The following is a 4933-nucleotide window of genomic DNA, read 5'->3' on the forward strand; positions in this document are numbered from 1 at the left end:
TCTAGACTTACCCACCAGTGATACAGTGAATCTCTTATTGTTTTAGTCAGTTTAAGTCAGGATGTTCTGTATCTTACAGTCAAAAGCAAGATAGGGGCACTTGGCTGGCTCAGTTGGAAGAGCATGTGACTCTTGATCTTGGAGTCATGCATTTGAGCCTCATGTTGGCTATAGAAATTACTTAAATAAATAAAATTTTTTAAAGACAAAGCAAATTAATGCAAGAGTATTACAAAACAACCCATAGCTAACATATTTAACAATGAAAAATGTTAAATGCTTGGGATCCCTGGGTGGCGCAGCGGTTTGGCGCCTGCTTTTGGCCCAGGGCGCGATCCTGGAGACCCGGGATCGAATCCCACGTCAGGCTCCCGGTGCATGGAGCCTGCTTCTCCCTCTGCCTGTGTCTCTGCCTCTCTCTCTCTCTCTCTCTCTCTTTATGACTATCATAAATAAATAATAATAATAAAAATTAAAAAAAAAAAGTTAAATGCTATCTCTCTAAGATCAGGAATAAGACAAGGATGTCTGCTCTTACTACCTCTACTCAACATGGTGCTGAAGGTTCTAGCCTAGAAAATTAGACAGGAAAAAGAAATAAAATCACCTTGACTAAAAAAGAAAGAAGCACAATTATCTCTATTCAAAGTTGACATGATTGGGTGGCTCAGCTGTTCAGCATCTGCCTTTGGCTCGGGATGTGACCCTGGAGTCTCAGGATCCTGGAGTCTTCCTGCATGGCGCCTGCTTCTCTCTCTGCCTGTGTCTCTGCCTCTCTCTCTCTCTCTCTCTCTCATGAATAAATAAATAAATAAAATCTTTAAAAAAAAACAAAGTTGACATGATCTTGTCAAGAAAATACTAAGAAATATGCACAAAAAAACTTTGAACTAATAAGCAAGTTCAATAAGTTTACAGGATACAGATACAAAAATCAATTGTATTTCTATACACCAGCATGAACAATCCAGAAATGAAGTTAAGAAAATAACTTCATTTATAATAACACTAAAAAGAATAAAATATCTAGGAATAAATTTAACAAAAGAGGTACAAGACTTGTGTGCTGAAAACTTGTAAAATATTGTTGAAATTAAAGTTTCAAATAAATGGGAAGTCATCTGTGGTTATGGATCAGAACACTTATTATTGTTAAGATGGCAATACTCCCCAAATTGATCTACAGATTTCACATATTCCCTATCAGAATCCTGGCTCCCTTCTTGCAGAAATTGGTAAGCTGATCTTAAATGCATTTGGAAATTCAAGGGACTCAAAGCCAAAACCTTGAAAAAGAACAAAGTTAGAAGACTCACTGATTTAAAAACTTACTACAGTTTCTAATATGTCTCAAGCAGGGGAAACAAAACCAAAAATAAGCTATTGAGACTTCCTCAATATAAAAGTTTCTTCTCTTTTAAGATTTTATTTATTTATTCATGAGAGACACAGAGAGAGAGGCAGAGACATAGGCAGAGAGAGAAGTAGGCTCCTCATGGAAAGCCTGATGCAGGAATCGATCCCAGGATCCTGGGATCACACCTTGAGCCAAAGGCAGATGCTCAACCGCTGAGCCACCCAGGTGTCTCAAAATAAAAAATTTCTGCACAGCAAAGGAACAATCAACAAAACTAAAAGGCAATGTAGGGAATGGGAGAAGATATTTGCAATTGACATGTCTGATAAAGAGTTAATATCCAAAATATATAAAGAACTTATAAAACAACGCCCCCAAAATGAATAATCCAGTTAAAAAAAAAACGGGCAGAAGGCACGGAGAGACTTTTTTCCAAGGATACACAAATGGCAAACAGACACATAAAAAGATGCTCAACATCACTGATCATCAGGGAAATACAAATCAAAACTACAAGGAGATATGACCTCACACCTGTCAGAATGGCTAAAATCAACAACATAAGAAACAGGTGTTGGTGAGGATGTGGAGAAGGGGGAGCCCTCTTGCACTGTTGGTGGGAATGCAAACTGGAAAACAGTATGGAGGTTCCTCAAAAAGTTAAAAATAGAACTACCCTAAGATCCAGCAATTGCACTACTAGGTATTTACCCAAAGAAAACAAAAAAATAACTAACTCAAAGGAATATATGCATCCCGGTGTTTATATCAGCATTATCTACAATAGCCAAATTACAGAGACAGCTCAAGTGTCCACTGACTAAAGAATGGATAAAGAAGATGTGGTACACACACACACACACACCACTAGAATATTACTCAGCCATAAAAAAGAATGAAATCTTGCCATTTGCAACAACGTGGAGAGCTAGCTAGAGAGTATTATGCTAAGTGAGATAAGTCAGTCGGAGAAAGTAAAATGCCATATGATTTCATCCATATTTGGAATTTAAGAAACAAAACAAATGAGCAAAGGGGGAAGAAAAGAGAGGCAAACCAAGAACAATAGAGAACAAACCAATGGTTACTAGAGGGAAGGTGGGCAGGGAGATGAGTTTAAAAAGTGATGGGGATTAAGGAGTACATTGGTTGTGATGAGCACTAGGTATCATACAGAAGTGTTGAATCACTGTATGGTACACATGAAACTAACATTACACGGTATGTTAACTAACTGGAATTTGAATTTGAAAATTAAAAAAAGGGAAGCTCAGGAGGCTCAGCAGTTTAGTGCTGCCTTCAGCCCAGGGCCTGATCCTGGCGACCTGGGATTGAGTCCCACGTCAGACTCCCTGCATGGAGCCTGCTTCTCCCTCTGCCTGTGTCTCTGCCTCTCTCTCTCTCTCTCTCTGTCTGTCTCATGAATAAATAAATAAAATTTTTTTAAATGAAACTTAAAAAAAAAACCCTACTACAAAGCTTCAGTAATATAGACAGTACATAAGAATTGATATATAGTTTGATGAAACTGAATTAAGAGTCCAACAAAAAATGCTTACATTTATGGTCAACTGATTTTCAACAAGAGTGCCAAGACAATTCAATGATAATAAAATTCACCAAATCATGCTGGGACAAATGGATATTCACATACTAAAGAATTAAGTTGAACTTCAATATCATACCATGTACAAATATTAATTCAAAGTTGATCAAAGACCTAAATGTAAGAGTCAAAATTATAAAACTTTTAGAAGAAAACTGGTGTGTAGCTTCACAACCTTGGATTTGGTAATGATTTCATACACACACACACCCCTTGGATTTGGCAATGATTATATATATATATATATACCAAAAACACAAATGACAAAATAAAAAGATAAATCCATTGGACCTCATCAAAATTAAATACTTTTGCCTCCTCTTGAGCCAGTTCCATCCCTGCCTGCTTCAACCATAGCTGACATGGAGCACACCTTCATTGCGATCAAGCCAATGTGCATGCAGTATGGATTGGTGGGTGAGATTGTAAAGCTTTCAAGCAGAAGATACTCCACTTTGTGGCCATGAAGCTCCTTCAGGTCTCTGAGGAACTCTTGAAGCAGCACTACAATGGCCTGAAAGACTGTGTCCATTCTTCCCAGGGCTAGTGAAGTACATGAACTCAGAACTGGTGGTGACCATGGTCTGAGAGGGCTAAACGTGATGGAAATGGGGTAAGTGATGCTTGGGGAGATCAATCCAGCAGATTCTAACCCATGCACCATTCATGGGGACTTCTGCATTCAAGTTAGCAGGAACATTAATAACGGCAGTGATTCAGTAAAAAGTGCTGAGAGAAAAAATCAGCCTATGGTTTAAGTCTAAAGAATTGGTTGACTGCAAGTCTTGTGCTTTTGACTGGATCTATGAATAAGAGGCGGGCAAAGCATCAGTCCCCTTTGGTACCACTTGGGAGGGAGCTCACTCCTGGATTATGGAGTTCACCTCTCCACAGTCTGTGCATTAAAACTTCCTATCTGGAAAAAAAAAAAAAAAAAAAAAAAAACCCAAAACTTTCTGCCTGGAAATGTACCACGTGTGTCCTCGCCTGGAATGAAGGACTTTTTCTCCCAGCTCCTGGAAATGTGGCAAGAAGACAGCGCTCAAGTGTCAGCCCTCTCTGGGGACTGCCTTTGATGATAAAAACTGCCTTTCCCAAAATCAGCTTCTTTAAAGGATAACCCACATTCAATGACTAATCAAAAGTCATTGAATGCGACCCAAGTAAAGGCCCAACCTCTCACTTCAATTTGGGGCAACTCTGCGAACTATTTCCTATCTACATCTCCCTGTGGGATTGGTTTGAAGCCTTTTGCTGAGTCTACATCACAACTCAGCTTCTCCCTTTGTTCAATCCTGCTTCCTTTCCTTCTCTTTCCCGGGTGTTGGGACCACTTGCAAAACCTGAAAGGCATGAGCAGTAGATAGCTGAGGCCTAGGTCCCAAGAATCAGTGGGACCAAGTTTGTCCTTACATGATTTTCTCTTTCAATATTCCACCAATGTGAGTTGCATTACACGCTGGTTCCTTTACCAGTGAATACGTAAATTAAGCCAGTAACCTTTACACCCACACTAGGAAGGCAACATTCCTCTTTCAAGGACTTTTTCCATCTAGATCCTTCTTATCAGGGAAGGGAACGCTTTCTTTATTCTTTGGGAAAGAATTCTTTCTTCTTTTTTCAAGGGGAATAAATAAACTCTTCAAACAGTTATAGACTCAGTGAGTTAGTATATGTGAAGGCACTTAGAGTAGTGCCCAGCATGTGTAAGTGCTATGCTTACCAAAATAAGAAATCAGAGTATTTCTGAAGAGCAGTGTCCTTTGCTATCCCAGAAGGACTCCCAGACTTAATGGTAAAGTTCTGCAGTTTCTCTCTGTGGGAGGAGAGTTGTCAGTTCTTTCATCGTCCTTTGAGACACTTACCTGAATGTGTGGGAGAGACTCTCTCCCATAAATGTGTCAGAACACTCTCTGTGCTCTATGATAATGTGTATTGCATTCCTCCATGATGGGACCTATTGCAACACC

General features: G+C 39.3%; 1 pseudogene; it reads left to right on the forward strand.

Annotated features, from left to right (window-relative positions):
* The first annotated feature begins 3319 nt into the window (after positions 1-3319).
* Positions 3320-3776, forward strand: LOC121473481 (annotated as a pseudogene).
* The last annotated feature ends 1157 nt before the right edge of the window (positions 3777-4933 follow it).

Source organism: Vulpes lagopus, chromosome 12, assembly GCF_018345385.1.
Source record: "Vulpes lagopus strain Blue_001 chromosome 12, ASM1834538v1, whole genome shotgun sequence".
Lineage (NCBI taxonomy): Eukaryota > Metazoa > Chordata > Mammalia > Carnivora > Canidae > Vulpes > Vulpes lagopus.